Here is a 27,019-nt window from a genome sequence, read left to right on the forward strand (position 1 = left end):
TGTAGTTGCTTTGGGTAGTATAGTCATTTTCACAATGTTGATTCTTCCAATCCAAGAACATGGTATATCTCTCCATCTGTTTGTATCATCTTCAATTTCTTTCATCAGTGTCTTATAGTTTTCTGCATACAGGTCTTTTGTCTCCTTAGGTAGGTTTATTCCTAGGTATTTTATTCTTTTTGTTGCAGAGGTAAATGGGAGTGTTTCCTTAATTTCTCTTTCATATTTCTCATCATTAGTGTATAGGAATGCAAGAGATTTCTGTGCATTAATTTTGCATCCTGCTACTTTACCAGATTCATTGATTAGCTCTAGTAGTTTTCTAGTAGCATCTTTAGGATGCTCTATGTATAGCAGCATGTCATCTGCAAACAGTGACAGCTTTACTTCTTCTTTTCTGACTTGGATTCATTTTATTTCTTTTTCTTCTCTGATTGCTGTGGCGAAAACTTCCAAAACTATGTTGAATAATAGTGGTGAGAGTAGGCAACCTTGTCTTGTTCCTGATCTTAGAGGAAATGGTTTCAGTTTTTCACCATTGAGAATGATGTTGGCTGTGGGTTTGTCATATATGGCCTTTATGATGTTGAGGTAAGTTTCCTCTATGCCTACTTTCTGGAGGGTTTTTATCATAAATGGTGTTTTCTTTATTCTTCTCTGCGGTAGTTATCTCCACAATTTTATCTTCCAGGTCACTCATCTGTTCTTCTGCCTCAGTTATTCTGCTATTGATTCCTTCTAGAGAATTTTTAATTTCATTTATTGTGTTGTTCATCATTGTTTGTGTGGCCTTTAGTTTTTCTAGGTCCTTGTTAAACGTTTCTTGTATTTTCTCCATTCTATTTCCAAGGTCTTGGATCATCTTTACTATCATTACTCTGAATTCTTTTTCAGGTAGACTGCCTATTACCTCTTCATTTGTTTGGTCTGGCGGGTTTTAAACCAGGGGATCTTAATAGAGCATATTTAGAGTATGTGTCAGGCACTCCTTTGGTTGCCTCAAGAATATTTTCTTGTATGTGCTATTCTGGTTCCCATTTACAGACTGAAAAAACAGGAGAAGTCAAGTAATTTGCCCAAGGTCCCACATCTAGGAAAGGGCACAGGTGTCTCTCACACCTAGCACAGGCTGACACTAATCTGTACTCTTCATTGGCACTGTCATGATATAGTGGGTTTGTTTTACTGCCTTGGGCATGTCTTATAAGTGAAATAAACTTTATTAATGATTTACAATAAAAACAGCTGATTGTTTTCAAAGTTGTCTCTTTTTTACTTTCATATGATTTGTACATGGCATTTTTTTTGAAGGGCATACAAGGAGTGATGTTATATTTAGGAGTCTATTATGGTTACATGGAAATTTTTCCTGCAAAAATATCTCATCTTTCATTAGTGACCTCTGGGAAATGGTTGTGAACAACTACTGTAAACTGTAAGTGTTATGGATAATTAATCTGAAGTTTACAGCTGAAAGAATAACAGATAAAAAAAGTGAGAATCCAAGAGCCACATAACCAAACAACAAAAGATACAATACTAGGTGTTGAAGGTTGAAATAAATCTGGGCAAGTTCTTATTTATTCAGGGAGCAACAAACTCACATGAACTATTTTTTTTTCTGGCAATGGAGTTTGAAATTCTCCTTTGTCTCTCTGAAAATTTCCTTTCTTACTCTTGAACATCAAATCCTCACAGACATGAGATAGTCATTTTCTAAGCTTCTCCTTTGAGGTCAAAATGAAACTTTTCTGTCTGTGTTTTTTTTTCTTTTTTTCTTTCTTTTTTTTTTTTTTGTGGTACACGGACCTCTCACTGTTGTGGCCTCTCCCGTTGCGGAGCACAGACTCCAGACGCGCAGGCTCAGCGGCCATGGCTCACGGGCCTAGCTGCTCTGTGGCATGTGGGATCTTCCCGGACTGGGGCACGAACCCGTGTCCCCTGCATCGGCAGGTGGACTCTCAACCACTGCGCCACCAGGGAAGCCCTGTCTGTGTTTTTTAATGAGGAGGGAAGTGGCAGTAAACAGAAGTAAGAGTTTAACTACAATTGTTCTCTTTATGTAACTGTATTTTTCTTCTTTAATTGTATTAAATTAAAAACCTTGTGACTGTAGTCTTGTGACTCTACAATAAACTTGTCAAGACTCCATGCAATTTTCTAGAAGGGAAAGTGAAGGTGTACTCTCCTGTCTTCTTCATCCAGGTAACCCATCAAGTATGGGACTGAGGGTCTGGTGAGACCTTTCAAAGACAGGATCACAGTTTAGAATCATAAATGGAACTGAAGTGTTTTCCCAGCTGGAAACTGTCTGTGTGCAGTTTATGTCACGTGGCCCGATACAAGCTTTAACTGAACGGTTCTGTCTTCCCAAGGTTTATCTGTGGTCATGATATCCCACAAGTAAAATATAAATGTTATTAAGGTGCTTTGAAACATATCCCACCTGGCTGTAGTCCTAGGAGCCAAAAGAAAAAAGAAATGCCTAAGAGAGTAGAAATTCAGCATTTTTATTATATTCAACAGATTTTTTTAAAGACATTTGCCCTAATGGTGTTAATGGGCTCTAATGTACCCTTATCTTTACCAAATCCTTTCACTTAAAAAAAAAGTAGAACCGTTAAGAAAATTAAACATGAGTAGGTGAGGGGGTGCTGGTACAAAGGATCTGACAGCTTTGAATGTCTGTCATTTTGCATTGCCCTCTAAGGTTTTCCTAAGTATTTTGTTCAAAAAAAGAACTCTAATGCAAGTTTCAAAATTTAGTTTAGATAGAACAAATTCTTGATTTTCAATTTCTCATGTGCGAATTGGTTTGTACATGTTTTATTACGCTCCCTTACATTCTATCCCTATTTGATACGTCCTTACTTATATATATTCAATATATATTTTATGTAATCTGTTATATATTATATAATTAATAATATATATTAATATTATCAATATATTAATTAATGACATATAGTTCTGTATATAAATATATGTATATATATTTGTCTCCTATTGCATTATATATTTGTACTTTTTTCTGTAGTGAATATTACATATCTACTATATTTATATAATATAGATGTATATATATGTGTGTGTGCATGTGTATACATTCTCCCCACCCCTATTTTCTGTAGCACGTACTCTTATAAGCCACCATGAACAATTTGGGCGTAGAGGCAGTTATGGGTTAATTAATTAAGTAAACAGAAGAGCTATATTAAATTACAGCCTAAGTATGTAACATCTTCTTCTTTAATAGATTCGTTAACTGTAAATGTGAAGCTCTGGGAGGGAAAGCAAGGAAGGAGAAAGGCCATGTATATCCAAATCAGAGCACAACTGATGGAAAGGGTAAAGGTCAAATAAATTTTGATTTTAATGTTACTTAACCGTTTCAGTGCCTTAGAGAAGAAGGTAGGCAGAGTTCAACAAAAGGATACTGTTGAAACCCTGCAGAACTGACAGTACAATAGCTCTGAGGGAAGCAGAATGACTTGCAAAGAGATCTCAGGCTACAAAGGCCACTGGCCTGGAAGGGGTTAAGCAACTTTATCTGATCTTCAGCTCGTTTACTAAACAATTAATGACCTATAGTCTGGAGAAGTTAAAAGCTAGAAGTGAAGCCAGGGCTCCTCAGGACTCCAACTGGCATTAAATGACAAGGAAGAATTCAGAAGCCAGACAAAGCTGTTATTATGAGCCACGGGCAAGGAACAAAATAAAAATTTTTTAAAGTTGTGGGGGAAGAATGGAAAACAGAACTTAGGAGCAACTTTATGCTTGGTTTTTAAGTAAACTAAACCTCAGTTGTTAAATCTTTTGCCTTTGTTGTTAAACTTGTTTGATAAAATTTCAGTTGCAGAATATTTTAAATGCTGCCAATGAAAGCACTGATAAATAACAGTGTTTGTGAAAAGTTTATAATCCTTGCAAATTGAAATATGATGATCAATAATTTTTCATTTAACTTCTCATCTAAACAAAGGGCAGGAGACATTCGTGGATTAAATTCTTTGAAAATGGTGCTGGTTGTCATTTCAGCAGAAAAAAGAATCTTGATTTATTTCCTTGCTATCTTGTTAGAAAAACACTCTAATCTCATAGGCTTAGTTAATGGACTCTGAGAATTACCAAGCTGCAAAAGATAAAAACTAATGACTTTAAACATTAATGTTATGTCAATATTATTGAAAGAAAGAAAAGATCTCTAAAAACCTTAGGATCATAAAATACTTATTAGAATTTTATATACTAGTATTTTGGGGACTGGAATATGTGTTAAACTAATCTGAAAATGAACAGAAAAAAGTACTGATTATGGTACTATGGAGACATCCAGTATGGACTAGATACAAATGAGTTGATATAGACAAAGAGCCGACATTGCTTTAGGTCTTGGGCATGGAGGGATCTCCAAAATAGGCAATTGGATGGCTTTGGGACCACCGTGTTCATCTTCCATCACAATCCACTTATTAAATTCCTAATTGCTATGTCAGTAAACTAGGTGTAGCACATGGAGTCTGCTTTCTGAGGGGGTCTTGGATGTAAAAGGACATAAGAGGATATAGATAATAGAATTCTAAAAGGATGAACCAAGACTTGAGTGAATAATATGGTGTGAATGTCAGATATACATGAAGAAAATGTGCATTTTAAGGTTAGGAGAAGTCTGTGTGATCACAATTGCAAGTGGTGCCTTAGGACTGACATGCTAGGCTAAAGTCAAAGGCCCATCCAATGGCGTGAAATAACAAGATTTGGCAAGATGTGTGACACAGAACTCATAAACACAAACCTGAAGCAAAATAATCTCATTCAAAAGACTTTATCATTTTAACCTACCATTGTTTGTCCTATTGTTTAAACCTAATTTCTGCTTCTTAAACCTGTTGCTTGATAATGCTTTTTTCAAGGATTTCCTCCCAACCACCCCCCACACACACACCCAAAGTCTTGTGTGCTCCCAGGGTAAATCCTGCGTAAACGTCCCACTGACTCCATTAAAGCCTGGCACTCTACTCCAGTTTAGTACTTACTAGAAGAGAATCAACAGGTATGGTTACTTCCATAATTTAAACTTTAAAGTCTAAGTTAGTGAGTATGGTGTACCTGGTGTCCTTGCTGAGCCCAAGGAAATTGGGTGGCCTCTCTCTACATCTTTCTGCATCTATTTGCATCAACTAAATTATGTTTAGATTCTCTCCAGGAAAAAGAAAAAGAATATTTGGTGCCTGGGAGAATATCCAACCTGAAGGAAGAAGGATTGGCATGAAAAGCTAGATTCAGCCACAGGGTCAGTGGTAGTTTCAGGGACAGTGTTAGGACCATAGTAGTAGCATCATTGGTGACAGTGACCCCTATAGAAGAATGTGGCCCGAGACAGGATGGCACTGTGGGTCGTGGCAGCCTGGAATCAAATATCAGCTATGCAGGTGGAATAATAGGAAAAAAGCTATGCAGTCCTGGGACTATGCAATCGCTATAGCTTCACCCAGGGGATTGTGACATGATTGAAAAAAAGAGTTTTTTTCTGGTTTTCTCAACCCTATTTTCCCAGCAACCATCATTGGGTCATACAAATAGTGGGTGCTCAAATGATATTTCTTAAATGAATGAATAAATGAATGACACAGAATCAATTGGGCTTGGAGCCATAAAAGGGGACAACCACCTGGGGGTTATCTCAAAACACATATGCCCACGCTCCCTCTGGCACATGTGCTAGAGATCTTCCTTTTGCCCATTCAGATACACTGTCCATCTTCTCCATGTTGCTCTATGCCCAGGGAAGCTGATCTTTATGAGCTACAACAACAGACTTCCTGACCCCCTAGCGTTTGGCTAGATTTTCTCAATGGATGGCTGGAAAAGACCAGGAAGGGAGTGAGATTAGGTCATTATTCTTCAGCCTCTCTCCCTGCGTTGTTACTCTGCATTGGCTAAAGCCCTCTGCTGAGGGTTACTGGGAAACCCCTCTGTAAAGCTAACCAATCTGGGTTCTGGTAACTACTCTTCTCTTTCTCTTTTAGGGTCCTTACTCCTCTCATGTTTGTAGTTCTAAAATGCTGGAGTACTGTATTATTCCTTCTTTGTTGGTTTAACCCTGCCCATACCATGGTAAAGAGTACCTACATTAACTTCTCTTTAAATTACCCATTTTTATTTTGCCAACTCTTTTCTGTTGGGTTCCTGATTGATGTACCTACTAAAGTAGTATTCCTAGCGTTGGGACCTGGACATGAATATTTTGAAAACATTTCCTAGATACATCTAATGAGCATTCATGACTATGAACTACTGATCCAGGCATACCAGACTTACTACAGTCCTGAAACGCCCTCATGAGCTGTCATACTTCTGTATATTTTGTTCATGCTGTTTACATTGTTTAACCTCATAATTTCCATCTCACTTCCTTCTCTGGAGTACTCCCACTCATCCTTAAGAGCTCTAGTTTATGTGGTTTTTCTGAAATCCTTTGGGAATCTTGTCTTCTTTACTCATTCTCTATACTGTCTGACACATAGTAGGTCATCAATAAATATTACTTGAAGAATGGATAAATGAGTAAACTGGGGTAAGTGCTTTAGTAGATTACAAAATGAATAAGATATACTCCCTGCCCTCTCAATAATAGGAAGGTATTGTACATTGTAAGGCAGAGTATAAGTCATACCATAAAATCTTACTTCTTTGTTCAATGGAGAAAGGATCTTAATTAATTTCCAGTTCATTAAAGACAGGTATAAAAGATAGAGATGAGTGTGCATAGGAGAAGAGGTGGTAGAATTGTGGTAAGGGAAGTGCACATGTGATTGTCACAGAAGAACAGCATGAACAAAGGTACAGATGAAGGAAACCAGGAAGGATGTTTCCATAAACAAGGAAAAGAAGTAAGTCAGGAAGAGCACCTAGAAACAGGGGGCATGGCACACGATGTAGGAGGAGGACCACAGGGAGAAGCACCAGGGTCGATCAGGAGGAGCAGGAAAAAAATGTGGACAAGAGCCTTTACTGTGATTTCCGTGGAAAGAATGGGCAAGGTAGGTAAGTAGGCTTTAAGATTGGCTAATTTGAATAACTCAGTGGGCTATGAGGCATATAGTGCTCTTAGTTGGCTGACACCTGATCCTGGAGTGATTAGGGGAGGGAAATAGTGGCCTGGAGTGTGAGACCTCAATAAAGGAGGTGGTTGGGTGTGTAGGTTTTGGACTGGTTAATCTGCACTTGAAAATCACACTTGAAGTTGAGTTGTTTACTCTTTCTAGGAATCCAGGGAGGGGCAGTCTCTCCAGTGTCAGCAAGCCTCAGATGTCAAAGCAACATGATACAGAAAATAAAAGACATGGTTTATACAGGCAGGTTGGAGAAACATTGTGCAGGGACTTGAAGTTTAGATTGAGCAGTTTATATTTAATCAGGTAAATAATGGGGTAGAAAGGGGACAGACCTGAATACACTATTCAAATTTATCAATATGTACAACACTGCTTTATATATAAAGTAATTATTTTTCTTTTTTATGTCTTATTTGGTGACAAGGAACAATATTTTGGTGGGTGAGGGAGCTTTAGCTATGCATGTGCTAGCCTAGTACAGATCATAGTCTTAGCCAACCTCTGTAGAATCCAGCTTTTCCTATATTTACTGGCTGTGTTACCTTGTGTAGTACAAACATGTCAGGTATTTTGCTTCAGTTTCTTCATTTGCTAAAATGGAAGTGATTATAGAACATATCTTACAGCATTGTGAAGATTCAATGAGATAGTGCAAGGAAAACACTTTTTAAGTCCTTGGCAAATAGTAAGCACTCAGTAAGTGTAAACTATGATTTGTGTGTGTGTGTGTGTGTGTGTGTGTGTGTGTGTGTGTAGGTACTCATCCCCATTTAGGTTCTTTTGCTGCTTCCTTCCAGCCTTGAGGTGAAGTCCTCTACTTCTGTTTGAAGAAGAAATCATCTCCTTGCTTCCCGTCCTTCTTATGCAGACCATATCCCAGAGAAGATCTTAGGGTGCAGTTGTGGCAGTAGAGTCCTACTCCTTATACCCATGACACATTAGATAAGAAGGAGGTCAAAGAATAAAGCTCAAGATAGAAAAATACACGTCTACCTCTGAACCCAATCCTATACCCATACATTTAGAGATAATCTCCAAAAGTGTCTATTTCACAATAGAGAGTAGAAAGAATTCACCATTTGCAGAAATCTTCTGGGAAATCTTGTGCAAAATCTTGCGAAGAGTAGCAAACCAGTTTAAGATATAATATTTAGCCGTTGTTCCGATCATGGGCACCATCTCTCCTGAAAAACCTCAATAAGAAGCTGATTACAAATGTATTTAAAGGTAAACTGTAATACTGGAAATTATAACATGAGGTAATATAATGGCAGAAGGTTTTTGACTTATTTATTATTTTATTTTATTTTTTAGCATCTTTATTGGAGTATAATTGCTTTACAATGGTGTGTTAGTTTCTGCTGTATAACAAAGTGAACCAGCTATACATATACATATATCCCCATAACTCCTCCTTCTTGCATCTCCCTCCCACCCTCCCTATCCCACCCCTCTAGGTGGTCACAAAGCACTGAGCTGATATCCCTTGGCAGAAGGTTTTGATGTCTGGTAAAGAATATTGGAAAGAGGAGCTGGTTAGTAAACAATTTGCCAGTGTTGGTTAGCCACTACTACTTAAGCATTAAATGGACTCACTGGTTGGTATAAGTCTACAAGTACTACTGGAAAATTCTTTCAGCTTTGCTATACCCAGATAAATGAACCCCCAAAAAGAATGCTGTCTTTACTTTTTCATGGTGCTAAGCATCTTTGTGATTTCCAGTAGCATTCTCTGATACCCTGCTATTAGGAAGTGGCCTGGGAATTAAGTACAATGGCTTAAACCAGTCTGTGGGGAGTTTCTTTTAGCATAGTTTGGTTTCCTAGAGACCAATCTGGACTTACGAAGCCCAAGATCCAAATGCAAGACAGTAGTGTCTCTTTGAGGTGTGGGAAACCCTCAGGACTTATCATCTCTAAGCTTTACCCACTAATTCCAACAGCCTCAAATTATCTTTTGCAACATTCTCCTTGTGGGCTGATGTTTTCATGTAGGGCCTATAAAAGGCAGAAATAGATGAAAGGAAAGGTGCTAGAAGTTTCCAATGGCTTGGAATCTTCAATGTAACTACAATCCCTGTTTAGCAGATCTCTACCACAGTAGGTGTTTGTGGTCTTGCCCCAGGGCTATGTTAACTTTCCCATTTGTCAGTATAGAGTCCAAAGGGACCTGCACTGTCTGGACATTCAGCAGAACATCACAATGGTCCACTACAATGATGACATCATGTTAATAGCAGTAGCTAAGCAAGAATAGCAAGTACATTGAAGCCCTTGGTGAGGTACACACTCCAGAAGACTGGAGACAAAGTCTGTGAATATCCAGGGGTCAACTACAGCAGTAACATTTTTCAGAGTTCAATCATTTGGCCAAGAAATTTCCTTCAAAATAAAGGACAAATTATTGCATCTCACACTTCCCACAAATAAGGGAGTACAATGACTTGTAGGGCCTTTGGGGGTTCTGGAAGCAGCATATTCCACACTTGAGAACACTACTTTAATACATTCTCCAAATGACAAGAAAGTCCACCTGCCTTGGGTGGGGACCATAGCAGAAAAAGGCTTTGTCCAAGGTCTAGGCAGTGATACAAGCTCTGCCACTTGGGCTAGATGACCAGTAGACTCTAAGCTATTAGATGCATCTGTGGTGGGAAAAGATGCCAGGTGGACTTTATGGCAAGTTTAATAGGATCATTAAGATTTAGTCCTCTAGGTTCAGGAGAGGTCCATGCCTTCTGCCAAGTGAGAATATGTGTTACCTATTTTTTTGTGTTACGTGTTAACGTTCACAGAAGATTATCTACCAAGGAAAAGCACTAAGTAACCAGGTAGACAGAATAACCAGCCAGTTGACATATGTAAATTTTGTCCTTAGCCACTTTAGGGCTGGTACAATGAGTTAATCTATAACATAGCTAAGGTGGCAAGGATGAACACTATACATTCATGGGCCCACCCACGAAGACTGATCTAGCTCCTGAGGCAGCTGATGTCCTGCATAGCAATGCAGAAAAAACAGAGTCCCTAATGCAGCGCCATCCCTTGAAAAACAGCCACCAGCCACATGCTGGCAAGTTGATTACACTGGACCTCTTCCACTGTGGAAGGGGCTGTAATTTATCCTAAATAATTATAATCGATAAATAGTCTGGGTATGTGTTTCCCTTTCTTGCTCATAGGATCTTAGCCAGCTCTGCTATCTGAAGGCTTATAGTGAGAGAGTGGCCACGTGAATATGAGATCCCTTGGTTTTGTCATATGCTACACTCCCAGACACTGCCAGTCTGATGGAGTATTGGGGCCTGCTGAAAACACAGTGAGGAACTAGTTTGGTGATGAAATTTGGTGAGGGTTGGGAGCCATCTTCCAGGACACAGTGGATACCTTAACTCAGTGGTCCCCAACCTCTTTGTCACCAGGGACCGGTTTCGTGGAAGACAGTTTTTCCATGGACAGGGATGGGGGCGGGGGATGGTGCAGGCGGTGATGTGAGCGATAGGGAGAGGCAGATGAGGCTCCGCTCACTGGCCCGGCGCTCACCTCCTGCCGTGCCTCGGACAGGGACCGGTCTATGGCCTGGGGTTTGGGGACCCCTGCCTTAAATCATGAACCATTTTATGATGCACTCTTTACAACAGGGAGAACACACAAGTTGGGACGCCAAATGTTTAAAGTAGGAGTGGCCTCTTGTCTAAGTTTTCTATTACTGCTATAACAAATGATGAAAAACAAAGTAACTTAAACCAAGACCCATTGATTATCTCCCAGTTCTGTAGGCTTAGGTCTCTGCTTAGAGTATCCCAAAGCCAAAATAAAGGTACTGGCAGGCCTGTACATCTTCCTAGAGGCACCAGGGGAGAATCCACTTTCAAGCTCATGTAGCGTCAGCTGAATTCAGTTCCTTGAGAATTCAGGTCTGCAGACCTAGGACTGAAGCCCCTGTTTCTTTGCAAGCTGGTACCTGGGGGCAGGTCTTTCCTCCTAGAAGTGGCCTCTGTTCCTTCTCAGCTGTCCAAGTGGCTCTCTTCCAGCAGCGGTCGGTCGAGTCCCTTTCATAGTTTGAACTTCTCTGATTTCTCCCGCTGCTCTATCCCTCTACTCAAGTCAGAACAGGTTTTCTGTCTTTAAGCGTTCATGTAATCACAGAATAAGCCCATCCAAATAATCCACGGCAATCTCCCTATTTTAACTAGAACTTTAATTACTTCTGTTAAGTGTCTTTTGTTGTGTTACATCATATTCAAAGGTTTCGGGGATTAAGACACGACATTTCTGGAGACCATTCGCTGACCACACACTGGCACTTACTTTCACTTCTGGTAACCTTGGAGAACTGTGCTTCCTGTCCTTGTATCTCTGTGAGTCTAGAAGACCTGGTTCCCAGAGGACACAACAAGATTCCCCACGTATCTTATTGGAATTAGCAATCAGTAACGGAGAGCACTGCCTTAAGGAACAGCATTCAAATCATATAGAATGCAAAGATTAGAGCAACACACACACAAAAGTGTAAAATGTGTGGGACGTGCCCTCTTGCCTTTGTAGGCAGAATTTTCTGTTCTTCCAAAGGCATGGCAGTGGCGGGGCGGGGCGGGCAGGGACCTACTTCTTCATTGTCAGTTATTTGGGGAAGGTTGAGAAGCAAGTGTGATCTGATAAGCTCCATAAATGATAGAAGGGAGGGACCGCATCAAGACAGGAGGGAGAAAGCATTCCAGACATAGCTCAGGTCCTGGGAATGCACACATGAAAGGGTTGCTTCCCTATCCAGCTGGAGGGGACTGGGGGCTTGGGGGAGTCAGGGATAGTGTGGGAGGGTCCTGAGAAACCTGCATGGAGCTGCGAACTCCACAAGGAAGCATTTGGTCACAATGTCTAAAGGAGAATTAAAAGCTACTTCAGGGTTTTTCATGATGAGGGTAAAATGATCAAAGTGGTAAATAGAAAAGATAATTTGGGGTGAGATATTTATGGCTGACCTTAAGGAGAAGCAAATATGGCCATGTCTTTACTGGGTTATTTCCTATCAGTTTAAACCACTGGAAGATTCTGCATTAGAAAAGACAAAATTGGGTCATTGAGGGAAACTAAATGTCAAAACCTGGAGAAGCTATACAAGAAAGCTGAACCACTGAAGTGGTTAAAATTTCATTTCCCCCCCAAGTCTTATCTAAACTGTTTTTTCCTCAGGAAAGTTTCTCTGGCTTCACTGCAACAAGATGTTCTTTGTTGCTAAAGAGGATACATTAGAAGAGGGAGATTACTAAATAATATTTGCAGGAACAGGTTCCAAAGCTCCAGATTGCATCCACAATGGCACTGAAAGTTCTCTTCTACAAAATTCACTGTAACTTCGTTTCAGGCTACTTTACATTCTTTTTTGAAAATTGGTGGTGTATACAAAACCCCAAACCTTCAGTGCCGAAGAAAAGAAGCTGAAAAGAATAGTAATAACTAACCCTCAATAGAGCACTTACTATATTTCAACTGCTTCTTTGAGCAACAGAGGCACATGGTTCATTCAATACCCACAACAAACCTAAAGACTGGGTACTTCCTTAATAGAGTTTAAGTGACCCGCACGTGGTTGCAGAGCAGATTGTGGGTGAAGCTAGGACTCAAACCCAGGCTGTCTGACTTATTATTCCCTCTCTATCTAAACCCCTATACCGGGGGTCAGCAAGCTATGGACCATAGGCAAAAACAGACCTGCTACCTATTTTTACAAATAAAGTTTTACTGGAATACTGTCATGCCTCTTTATGTATATATTGCCAATGGCTGCTTTCACATCACATCATAAATGCCTAGTGGAGTAGTAGTGACAAAGGCCATATGGCCTGCAAAGCCTAACCTATTTGCTAACTGACCTTAACAGAAAAACATTTGCTGGCCTCACTGTATGGTCTTCATCTCCATGCAAGCAATTTACATATTTCATCAGGCTTAGCATCTGAAGAAAAAATAACTTGCGGAGAATTCCACTTATCGTTGAATTTAGGGAATGATTCTCTTTTTAGCCATTACATCATTTGGGGGTAGAAAAGTTCTACCTTGCTTGATTCTAGTTAGAAACAAATTTAACTTTTGCAGAGGAAGTGTATTAGTCAGTGTTCTCCAGAGAAACAGAATCAATAGGATTCATATATATATATATATATATATATATATATATATATATATATATATATATAAGAGTTTCATTATAAAGAATTAGCTCTAGTGATTATGGAGGCTGAGAAGTCTCAGGATCTGCTATCTGCAAGCTGGGAGCTGGGGACCAGGAGAGCTGGTGACGTAGTTCCACTCTGAGTCTGAAGACCTGAGAACCAGGAAAGTGGATGCTATAAGTTCTAGTCCAAGTGCAGGAGAAGACCAATGTCCCAGTTTGAAAGCAGTCAGGCAGAAGGGGTGAATTCTCCTGTATCTGCCTCTTGTTCTAATCAGGCCTCCAACAGATTAGATGAGGCCCACCCACACTGGGGAGGGCCAGCAGCTTTACTGGGTCCACAGATTCAAATGCTAATCTCTTCCAGAAACATTCTCACAGACAAATCCAGAATAATGTTTAACCAAGTATTTGGGCACACTATGTCCCACTCAAATTGACACCTAAGATAGCCCATCACAGGAGGAATTCTCCAGTCTCTTTAACCTGAATTCAATTCTCTTATATCATTACTACACTATTTCACCACAGGCAGCAAAGTTCATGAGTACTGGCAGGACCCAGCACCATGCCTTGTACACTGTTGACAAACCTTTTTTTTCAATAAATGTGTACTGAGAAATCACAGTCTTCCACTCAATGATGTAGGATGGAGAACAGGATTCAGATCCTGACCTGGGAACTTATAGGCCAATAGGGGAGGAAGAAAATTTTACAGGTAATTAAAAAAATATTTCTATAGGTATATGTAAAACTGAATCACTTTACTGTACACCTGAAACTAACACAACATTGTAAATCAACTATACTCAAATATAAAATAAAAAAATTTAAAAATATTTCAAATGAACACGTGATAGGGATACTTAGGTGTTGTAGTTTTAGTATATTGAAGAGACTTTTAAATCAAGTCTTAGGGTAGAGGAAGTGGGCCACTAGTAAGAGGAGTATTTTATGGAGATTCTTTTTTTAGCTGATTCCTGATGGGAGGATAGGAGTTAGCTTGGCAAAGTTGGGAAAAGATGTTTCAGGGAGAAAGAATAGCATTTATAAGAGTCTGGACATAAGTTCCCCAAGATAGCATATAGCCTAGATTGGGAAAGGAGACTAAAGCAATGGATAAGAGATAGGATGGAAAGGTAGGCAAGAGCCTGATCATGAGAGGCTATGGCAAGGCACCCGAACTTTATTAAGTAATGAAAAGCCATGGCAGCAGAGTACTATGATCAGGTTTGTGATATGGTAATAATTAACTGAATGAACTTGATTTGTTCTTTAATAGTAGAGAGCAGATATAAGGTGGCCAAGACCATGGACAAGGCATGGAGGACAGCTGGAAGGCTATTGACATAATATGGGGAGAGTTCATGGTGGCCAAAATTTAGGATAGAGAGAAGTTGATGTTTCCACAGACTGATGTTTCCACAGGGGGAGGGGGTTGGGGGAGGGTGGAGTGGGAGGCTGGGGTGAGCAGATGTAAACTTTTATGTATAGGATGGACAAACAACAAGGTCCTACTGTATAGCACAGGGAACTATATGCAGTATCCTATGATAAACCATAATGGCAAAGAATATTAAAAAAAGAATGTAGATAGATGTATAACTGAATCACTTTGCTGTACAGCAGAAGTTAACACAATGTCATAAATCAACTATACTTCAGATGCTCAACATCACTAATCATTAGAGAAATGCAAATCAAAACCACAATGAGGTATCACCTCACACCCATCAGAATGGCCATCATCAAAAAATTTAGAAACAGTAAATGCTGGAGAGGGTGTGGAGAAAGGGGAACCCTCTTGCACTGTTAGTGGGAATGTAAATTGATACAGCCACTATGGAGAACAGTATGGAGGTTCCTTAAAAACTAAAAATAGAACTACCATATGACCCAGCAATCCCACTATTGGGCATATACTGTGAGAAAACTATAATTCAAAAAGAGTCATGTACCACAATGTTCACTGAAGCACTATTTACAACAGCCAGGACATGGAAGCAACCTAAATGTCCATGGACAGATGAATGGATAAAGAAGATGTGAAATACACACACACACACACACACACACACACACACACACACATACACATACTGGAATATTACTCAGCCATAAAAAGGAACGAAATTGAGTTACTTGTAGTGAGGTGGATAGACCTAGAGGCTGTCATACAGAGTGAAGTAAGTCAGAAAGAGAAGAACAAATACCGTATGCTAATGCATATATATGGAATCTAAAAACACAGTACTGATGAACCTAGTGACAGTGCAAGAATAAAGATGCAGACGTAGAGAATGGACTTGAGGACACAGGAGGGGAAGGGGAAGTGAGAGAGTAGCATTGACATATATACACTACGAAATGTAAAATAGATAGCTAGTGGGAAGCTGCTGCATAGCACAGGGAAATCAACTCAATGCTTTGTGATGAACTAGGGGGGGTGTGATAGGGAGGATGGGAGGGAGACTCAAGAGGGAAAGGATATGGGGATATATGTATAATTATAGCTGATTCACTTTATTGTACAGCAGAAACTAACACAACATTGTAAAGCAATTCTCCAATTAAGATGTTAAAAAATAACTATACTTCAATTTAAAAATATTAATTAAAAAAATTGATGTTTCCGGGGTTTTAATGAGAAAATGGTCTTTCTTATTAATCTATCTTTGGGGTTGCAATTGTGGATGATGAAACAGAATTCTTTTTCTTCGTATTCCAACCAATTTTAAATTTCATGTTTGTAATCAAAAACTGACTTTAGATTCTTAAAATTCTCCATCTTTAGAGTTTATAGAAATGCATATGTATATCTAATATTACCTTTTAAGTTTCTTTAACATCTGTCTATGCATCCATGTATATGATTGCTTATTCTTTCTTGACATGAACAGTAAAGAAGAGGTCTCCTGAGGTAATCATAACAGGCTCATCGCATTAATTTTCCAAAACCAAGCTAATTTTTAGGAATACACCTAGTGCTCTAGAAACCACCTATTGAGGTAGTGTTAATTACCTAATCAATCTCAAACTCCTGGGATTCCACAAGTGGAGGCAGGAGGTAAATGAGTTTCCTCCAGAGTGTACTGAAATGCCCCCAAGTCACGTAAGTCATTTTGACACTGGCATGCCCAACTGTTACATGCCAAAGGGAAGACATTTACTTATTTCCAACTCTACATCTATATCCAACAAGTAACAGCATCTCTCAGACACCATAAATTAGGGGAAAGATGTTTAACTAAAAGGAAAAAATAAAGCATCTTAAGAAAGCTCAAAACATCTTTTGCAGGTAGTAACTTTAATTAAATTCGTGTAATGTTAAAACAATGGATAATTCCACCTAACATCCACAGAGTGAAATCCTTCGGCCCAATAGTTTATAGATAAGACTCTTCTGTATCTGAAAAGCAATTCTGCCCTTCGACTGATCTACTTTTCTGGGTGGTATATTCCCATCCACATCAATCAGGAATAAAGTGAAAGGGCTTCATAGATATAAAAAGGATAAAATACTAGGAGAGTTAACTTAAAAATTTGAATTTATTTATTTTTTTTGTGGTACGCAGGCCTCTCACTGTTGTGGCCTCTCCCGTTGCGGAGCACAGGCTCCGGACACGCAGGCTCAGCGGCTATGGCTCACAGGCCCAGCCGCTCCGCAGCATGTGGGATCTTCCCGGACCAGGGCACGAACCCGTGTCCCCTGCATCAGCAGGCAGACTCCCAACCACTGTGCCACCAGGGAAGCCCCAAAATTTGAATTTTTTAGCAGTCAGTTAAAAGTAGTCTAAAACCTCTTAACATACTTCATTAGTATATATGGGAATAATTTCAGTTTCGTGTTATTCACTGATAAATTTTACTTAAGCAAAGGAGAGGAATATTATTTAACAACAAAACGTGCACTTTAGATCTATTTGATTGTTAGATTTTCATGAACTAAAGGACAATTCAGAAATATTAAGATTGAAGTGAATTTTATCATTAAAAACAAAGAAGAACTAGGAGATGTGACCCAGTAGGTTGAAAAAGTTATGATACTTTTTTCTGAATTATTCTCTGTTCATATTACATTAGTACAAACTAAATGGTTTAAGAGACAGCACTAATGAAAGAATAATGATAGATGATATCTATTGAACTCTCATTTTGTACCAAACAGTATTTTTAAACTCTTTATATGTATTATCTCACTTAATTCTAGAAACCACTAAAATGTAAAGTCTATGAGCACAGAGATAATTTCACCTGTACTATTCACTGATGTATCCCTAGCACTTCAAATAGTCTTTGGCCTATAGTAGGCATTTGCTCATACTGTTAAATATAATAATCCTATAATAATATGGATTTTTAAAAAGCAATTTTAAAACACAATAATACTTTTGGGGAGAAGGAACCCATTGTGCATTAACTTTCTTAGTTCTGTAGCTTTATAACATTGTCACTTTCCAAGTTCTGGTTTCTTCACATTTAGCTACTTTGCATCAAATTAGTTGGGACTGCAGAGCCCCAAGTGCCCATCACCATCACCAACATAGAGTAGTAAAATGAGGTGAACCTCATCCAATATATTTTCTTTCATTTTCCATTATTATTCTCTGGAGTCCCACCAGCCTTCTTTATATATATTTTCTCTAACTCATTTTCTTGAGAAAAATTTAACCTATTATTTATGTTCAAAGAAACTGTGAGACTATAAAGATAACTAAAGCATAAGTGTTCATATAAATAACTATATTGAATACAGGTACAACAAGGAAAAATTGTCTGGGGTAAATAGTCATGATCTTTCCTACTCTCTTACTTTATTTCTTGTGTCTTAGGAGCTTATTGAGGATGCTGGGCAGAGACCAAACATGGAAGATGCTGAGGGAAGCTAAATTTGCATAGGATAGGACTTAGAGCTTATTCTCCCCCCAAAAGAGAATTCTAAAGCATGAGACAGATGAGACAAAGGACTATGGGTGGTCCATTATAGGATGGAGTTTTAAAAAATCAGGGAAGAAAAATTTGGGACAGTAAAGAGAATCGGGAAAGAAGAGTCTTTAAAAAGTTTTGCCTCTTCCCCATTTCACTCCCCATTAAGGGCATCTTTTCTCACAAAAGATTGACATTACTATGCAAAGCTTTTGGAGTCATGTGTGTGGTTGCTTTAGTGTGTCTGTGTCATGAGCATATATGACAACAAGAATGCCTGGTTTTCTTGGGATGCCCAGGTTCACCATGGGTTTCTACACTTCTGCTACAGCATGAGGAAATATTTTAGAATAACTGGCCAACTATCCTTTCTCGTACCCATTGTTCAGGAGATCACTGAGCACTTTTGCTGCCTTTCCCGATCTAACTCTCTCCCACACTGCTTTTACTCCAGCATGGAATAGCTGCTAAGGAATCCTCTTAGCCCCAGTTTCCCCCTAATGCATTCTTCTCCTCACTGCATTGGAGCTGGACTGACTGCATTTTAGGATCTTAAATGTGACTTACCTTTAAGTCCCATCCTCTCCTTAACATGGACAAAAGTCCTCAGACATATGCAAGAGGGTCCCTAATCCTCTTCATGATGATGCTGGGCAAACAGATTGCACTAACTAAAAGTTTCACTCAGGAAAGTTCTTAGGACCATCCTGTTGAATGTTTGGCTTCAGTGGAAAATTGAAGAACACTGGGAAAGTTGCAATGTGCTTGTTGTGTATCGTAGTATTTCAAATTATGTCTATAAATAAACCCAGAAGGAATATTTTAATGTTACCATAGGGAAGAAAAGAGACACAAGGACTTTAAAAGCCATTGCTATATGTTTTTTTTTAACAGTGGTAAAAACCAGTGCCCATTTGAGTTGAAGAGAAGGAACATCTGTTGACCATTTGTGATGGTGATAATATGGCGGCCCTGAAGTATTTCACACTAACAGACAACACAGTGCTTTTATCTCTCTATGTAACCAGTGTGTCCTGTTGAGCAGTTACTTTGAAAGTAGTCTCTGTTCTCCTGATGGCTTTGTGTTTTCCTCTATTTCAGTGTAATTAATACGCTCAGTATAAACAGCTAAATCTTCAAAAAGATTTGCCTGCCTTGTGAGTGCTACATTTCCAATTACACACTAAATTAGGCACACGATTGAACACCAACACTAACATTTTCCAACAGGTGGTGAATAAGCACTTTCCATTCATCAGCTCAGCAACAGCATTCTGGCCAAATCATCACTCTGTTTCAGAACTCTTCTAACATACCAAGAGTTTTTAACCAATTTAAAAAATGATTCCTTTAGTGGAAAGATTTAGCAGAACGAAGTGTCTAATTCTAATCCAAGATTACAGAGCAGAGCAGGGGGTAGTATTTCCATATGTGAAGCTAGGAGGTAATACAATTTTGTGTGTGTTGCAAAGACGTGTCAAACTAAGTCCATCTAAGTAAATTTAGTATTGGGCTTCTGATGTTTGGAGTTAATAATTAATGCTTAACAGATTTTGAAAAGGTACTATAATGCTTTATTTCTCTTTCAAATATCATATTCTTGAGGACCCCTTGGGGACATAAGGAAATACAAAAATGATCTCTGTTCTTAAAATTAATTTTATTTACATTTTCAGCTTTCATTGCTTATCACACTGTCCTATGGAGAAGGCAAAGTGAAACTACTAAATTCAAGAAGATGCCAGGATGAAGTTCATATAGGCAGATTATAATAACTGAGACACATTTTGTCAGGATGTTCTGGAATTAGTTTACTTGCTTATGTAAATGGCCTGCATCACAAGATCATATCTGGCCAAGCTGAAAAACTTAAATTTATCAGGTACAAATATCTTTCTAATAGTCATCAAATAATTTTGGAGGAGCATCTTAAGGCAAAAAGCGCTTTCACTGGCTGAGCATCAAAGCACCATCTGATCCAGCTGGCATCATATGTTTATTCAGGGGTAGTACAGAGCAAGGGGGGAGCAGTATCTCTGGCATATGTCGTTATGTTTTACTAGGTACAGTCCAGGAAAGTGTTATGGGCCAAGGTTGAATGACTGAAGTGTGTGTATTTAAATAGTCCCAGAGTCTAACAAGTACCACTTACTTATCCTGTTTGTGCTAACTTGTTAAGGTGAGAGGAGAGGGAGAGAGCCGAATATGCATGGTTGAATAATGATGGTGCAGATTTGGACCCAGGAAATAAGAGCTCCAAATCTGCGAGCGATTTCTCCGCAAGCACTGATTATTGAGTTTGTCTGTTTAACTGCCTGCATTCTTTTGGGTTGTTGGAAAAGGTAGATTACAGGTACAATTGTCTCCCCTATAGCTTTTGGACATATAATGTTACCAAAAAATGACTTTTCTCCATGAGAAAACTATGGAGTAGCTCCACAGTACGCCCTCTGAGCTCTATTTTTCCCTCTTAAATTTCTTGCTTCCAGTGGACAATTGTCCAGTCACCAAATAATCAAAATTAATCTAACTTCATTTATAGATGAATATAATAAAATAAAATGACTTGTAATTATGTATTTACTCAAGAAGTCATGAGCATAATTTTTGTTAGAGCCAAAAAAAAAAGATAGACATTTAGAAGGAGACTTGATCCCCTGATTTATTGATAATTAACTCTGCATCCATATAAGGCTCATTACAAGATGAATCAATCGTGGATGTACTAACACAGGAAGTTCAGTGGGTAAAACAAAACAACTACAACAACAAGAAAACTAAAAACAAATTTCTAAAACTTGAAAAAGTAAGGAATATTTACAATCCAAAGGGGGCAACCAGAGTGCATGAGAGTTTCCCTAGGAAGCAAGAGACTTTTATTTCAGCCCAAGTTCCAATATTTATCATATTCAGAACATTGGGAAAATGGTTCAGCCTGGGAGGTGTCACAGGTGCATCATCTGATAAGATAAAGGACTGTACATGCAGAGGTTTTGATGATGGTTTCAGTTCTAAACTCTTATTGCCTTTTCAGATGAGGGCCCTAGAAGCTGTGGGATATTTTCCGGAGAATGGTGCATCACACACTTTTGGCATTCTACCATCTAACCCCTTCATCACCAAAACTACAAGTTACCAAAAATTAAGGAATATAGAACCTCAGATGTTAGTAGCTTATAAGGGGCAGAACAAAATTTGAGAAAAGAAGAAACTATCAATATTGGAATATGCTTCTAGCCTTTAGAATTCTCCATCAAAGGGGAAACAGAAAGCATCTACTTTAGTAAAGGAGTTGGGAGAAAAAGAAATTTATAAATCCCAAACATATTTCATACCTATCTTTTTATATATAATATTTTCTCTTCAGTTCATTTTTTTGACGTCAGCAACTTGCATTTTATCAGTTGCATTCTCTTTATCAAATTCATGTGCTCTGATTGTTACGAATTTCTCTTTTACTCTTTCATAGATGAACATATTTGCTGACTTGGTCTAAACATTTTCAGATCTAGAACCATGCCGTCAGAAGATGGGGCTTAAAATCATTGAGCAAGGCAATGGATTTGAATAGTTACTATATAGCAGTCATATATTTGTCTTGGCAAGTTAGAAATGTAAAGACTGGTTAGAAACCATTGAGAGGTGGTAGGTTTTTATTCAATTAAGAGAGTACATCTGTGCATATATGTTTATTTACATATATATGTGTGAGTTTCACAAAGCACCATTTAAGCATTTGGTGTTATTTGTCTTTCTGATTTCTTCCCTTCATTTCTTAGCTCCAGAGAAAAGAGGGAAATTGGTGAGGTAGCTTTGGCATTTCCTCATGCTGACATTCTGGAAAGTTCTCACCCATTCTCACTTGCTATGGGCTATTTTTCACTAAGGAGTTTGTTGATAAATGCTAAAGGTATTATTGATCCTGGGGGGATTCGCATCTTATTGGAACCTCTTAAGGATTTCAATGCCTTCAAAGCTCTAAGAAATAAGACTCTAATGCAGAAATTGAAAACATATCTAAAAACTGCATGTCCTATATTTTCTAGCTCGGCCCAGATATTAGGAGGGTTTGCAATAAAAAGGACTCATTAAAAGTTCTTCCAAGTGTAATTTAATTTTATTACTTTTGCAAGTCTTGTCATATACACATAAGCAAATCAAAAAATTCTTTGTCAGATGGTTCTCATGTATCAGCTTAGAAATAAGGTCCAGGTAATTGGAACAGACTGCCACTTTTACAGATATTTTTAGAAGGAAGTTTCCTGTACCTTCTCAAATCACACACATGGGGGGCCAGGATAGGTTTAGCTCTGTGAGCATTTGGCAGTGTCATCTTTAATTATATTTTGGTTGTCAGAGATTCCACTTAAAGTGGGAGATACATTACTTTTTAAAAGATTTTTTTAAAATGATGAGATACCTACAGTCAAAGGTTCTGATGGAAAAAATTTCAGTTGTAGGATTCTCATAATTAAAGATTGGGGGAAAGAAGAATCAATACTAAGTTTAACTAAAGTCCACCTTCTAAATTACCCACTGGAGAAATTGCCCTAAGCATGTAAGTTGGAGCCACTACAGTCATCTTCATGAAGGTGAATTGGTTGTAACCAGTAAAACACTGGCTTGTTAAACTGGCTAATTTGTACCCAGTGCTCCAAAATTTGATTTCAGAGTCATTACAGAATTCCTAATTAACGCCAATGACTAAAAATTCTGACAGTTGTAGTTTATGGACAATGAGTAATTAAAATATAATTAGGGCTTCCCTGGTGGCGCGGTGGTTGAGAGTCTGCCTGCTGATGCAGGGGAAGCGCGTTTGTGCCCCGGTCTGGGAAGATCCCACATGCCATGGAGTGGCTGGGCCTGTGAGCCATGGACGCTGAGCCTGTGCGTCCGGAGCCTGTGCTCCACAGCGGGAGAGGCCACAACAGTGAGAGGCCTGCGTACCGAAAAAAAAAAAAAAAAAAAATATATATATATATATATATATATATATGATTAATGAGCTAATTAAGATGTCAGCAATGCAAATGTTTTGTTAATTCAATGATAGTTAATTCAGTCATAGTCCTAACACATTTTAATTCTTAATGGAGAAACACTGATCTCTGATGCCTAATATCTCCGCTTTATGACAAGTGCAGAATCATTCTTAGAGGAAGATGGACGGGCACTCTGATTTGAGCACGAATTACCCAACACAAGCAGGAGAGCAGAAGAAGGGTCTCATTAACAGACATATAGATCAAGGAGCACTTCTAAATTTGAACACTTGATATATTCCTGTTTTGCCTTTTCAACATGGTTTACTCTTCGTTTGCTAACTTTGTAATTTTCAAAGTGTTATCATGTTACTTATGGAGTGTCCATGGGCCTTTGGCAAACTGAATAAACTGTTAGTGCAATTATACTCCATTGCCTTAATAACAGAATGTTCTTCACAAAATTTTGTGAATAGTAAATGAGACTATTTGTGCATTTAGAATAGTTCCTAACATCGAATAAGCACTGTATGATAACTTTCAAATATTCCATATTTTCTACTTATTCAAGAAGAGTCCATTTTTGTTGGAATGTGGCATGGAATGTATTATTCATGTAACTCAAAGTTACTTTATTCAGAAAGAGGAAAATGAATACCATATGCTAACACATATATATGGAATCTAAAAAAAAAAAGGTTCTGATGAACCTAGGGGTAGGACAGGAATAAAGACGCAGAGGTAGAGAATGGACTTGGGGACACGGGGAGGGGGAAGGGTAAGCTGGGATGAAGTGAGAGAGTGGCATGGACATATATACACTACCAAATGTAAAATAGATAGCTAGTGGGAAGCAGCAGCATAGCACAGGGAGATCAGCTCATGCTTTGCGACCACCTAGAGGGGTGGGATAGGGAGGGTGGGAGGGAGCCTCAGGAGGGAGGGGATATGGGGATATATGTATACATATAACTGATTCACTTTGTTATACAGCAGAAACTAACAAAACATTGTAAAGCAATTATACTCCAATAAAAATGTTAAAAAAGTTACTTTATTGTATTTACTTTTTTCTTATCAAGAATCATGGGATTTCTCTGGTAGCGCAGTGATTAAGAGCCCTGGTCCGGGAAGATCCCACATGTCGCCGAGCAACTAAGTCCCTGCACCACAACTACTGAAGCCCGCACGCCTAGAGCCCATGCTCCACAACAAGAGAAGCCACCGCAATGAGAAGCCCGCACACCGCAACAAAGAGTAGTCTCCGCTCACTGCAACTAGAGAAAGCCTGTGCACAGCAACGTAGACCCAACGCAGCCAAAAATAAATAAATAAATTTTAAAAACGAAATATTAAAAAAAAAAAAGAATCATGTCCAGTTTCATTCACAAATTCCCTAATATATGAAACTAGATTTGGTAACCAAATCATCTAGAAGGATCACTGATGCATTAATACAAGACAATTAATATTATTTTAAAATGATTTGAAAAGAAAAGAAAAAGTACTCCATTGCCTAGGATATTTTGTGAATGCAACTAAGTTTTCAGTTTTTAGAGATACCAATTCTCTGAGAATAGATTACCAAGAAGCTCAGGAAAACTCAAAAAAGTGATGATGGCCGAAATGAGGGTTGTAGAGAGAAGGATCCTGTTGCCATTTCTTCTGTGTTTCTACAGTAATGGGGCTACATCCCCTTTCCCCCATACACACATCTACTTTCTAATCTTAAGGGGTTTGCCTCCTACTGTGAGCAGTCCGTGGGTAATTTATTCAACAAACTGGCCCCACCCATCAAGTAAGTGACACTGTTGGGAATACCCAAATTTGGTGAAACATTTTAGCTTCAAAAAGAGAGTTCCCCACTAAGTTGTAGAAACTAAGCTAAAGTTGAAGTAATCGGAGAAAAAGTATATTTTATGATGGCTTGTATGTGTATATGGTTGATTGCCTATGACAGACTTCCAGGTATGATAGTCATAATTTAATGTAAAAAGGTTTGAAGATTCCTTCATGGCAGCTTTATATTTAGTATATAAGGGTTGAAAAATGGCTAACGACTGGAATAAATTCAACAGTGCCTCAAATAAATTGTTTTAAATTGTCATACCATCCATAAGTATGTATAATAATATCATCCATCTGTGTATAAAATATCAATATGCATATTTTTAGGCCATATACAAGCTATTTAGTCTTCAGGGAACTTTTGTTATTTTTGCAGATTCTTGGACTCTGCAAAAATTTGGAATTCCCCATCCCATTCCTCCTCAAAAATGACTGTGACTAAGACCAATAGTTTAAAAACATTGGCTTAGATAATCAGCCCTTTAGGATTTTACAGCATATTTGGGCAATAAGATATAGATAAAAGAAATCTATTGATACACATAAATAGCATAGTATAGTGACTTAGGCAGCAAATAAGTGGTATAAACAATAAGGGTGGTAGGATTTACAAGGAGGCCGTCATGGGCTGGCCTGGATGAGAAGATTTTATAGACGAGATTGGAACAGGAACTGAGGCTTGAAACATGAATAAAGATTAGCTTGGTAGAAAGGAGACATGAGGGCATTCCTAGAAAGAAGCAAAAATGAAGGTGGTAATGAGCATCGTAATAGTTGGGGCTATGAGGAGATTAGCAGAGCTAGAAAGAAAGTATGTTATTAGGGTCTGCATTTGGATTATTGGTAGGCATGCTCTAAAAAACTAATTTGAAGTATTGTTAGTGAATGACCAAAAGTGACCTTCCTATGCAAAATAGCCAGGAGGAAAAGGGTGAAGACTGAAGACTCGGGCTTCCCTGGTGGCGCAGTGGTTGAGAGTCCGCCTGCCGATGCAGGGGACACGGGTTCGTGCCCCGGTCTGGGAGGATCCCACATGCCACGGAGCGGCTAGGCCCGCGAGCCGTGGCCGCGGAGCCTGTGTGTCCGGAGCCTGTGCTCCGCAACGGGAGAGGCCACAACAGTGAGAGGCCCGCATACTGCAAAAAAAAAAAACCAAAACAAAACTGAAGACTCTTATCTGGAATTTCCCTGAGATGTGACCCTCTAAAGTATGGGAGCTCTTAAAGGCTCCTTGTTTGTGACCACTGTTACACCATAGTGGAAAAGCTACAGTGTCTGCCTCCGGGAGGATTGAGACATGAGGAGAAACATCAAGAACTCTCTGAAATGATGCTAGATACTCTTATACCTGATTCTAATTTTATTATTCATTATTTTTCCATGAAAGCACTAAGTTCAACTTTGAAAAAGAATAGTTTTTTTTTTTTTTTTTTTTTTTGCTGTACGCGGGCCTCTCACTGTTGTGGCCTCCCCCGTTGCGGAGCACAGGCTCCGGACACACAGGCTCCGCGGCCACGGCTCGCGGGCCCAGCCGCTCCGCGGCATGTGGGATCTTCCGGGATCGGGGCACGAACCCGTGTCCCCTGCATCGGCAGGCGGACTCTCAACCACTGCGCCACCAGGGAAGCCCCAAAAGAATAGTTTTGATTCATCTTTGTGGGACGACAAGTTTAAAGAGCTCTGAAGGGATCACAACTTACGTCTCGGTAATACCTGATGGATGATGGGATGGCACACAGGAACATGAATAAGTAGTAGAAGCTCGGATCTATGGTGGAAACCAGGCTGAATTTGGGAGGGAGACTGGAGCTGGTATAGGTCAGAGAAATGAGCCTCTTAATTGGCAAGTATCACGATGAAAGCAGGATTTTTTTTTTTTTTTGCGGTACGCGGGCCTCAAACTATTGTGGCCTCTCCTGTTGTGGAGCACAGGCTCCGGACGCGCAGACTCAGCAGCCATGGCTCACGGGCCC

This window comes from Mesoplodon mirus (genome assembly GCF_964341445.2).
Source record: "Mesoplodon mirus genome assembly, chromosome: 16".
NCBI lineage: Eukaryota > Metazoa > Chordata > Mammalia > Artiodactyla > Ziphiidae > Mesoplodon > Mesoplodon mirus.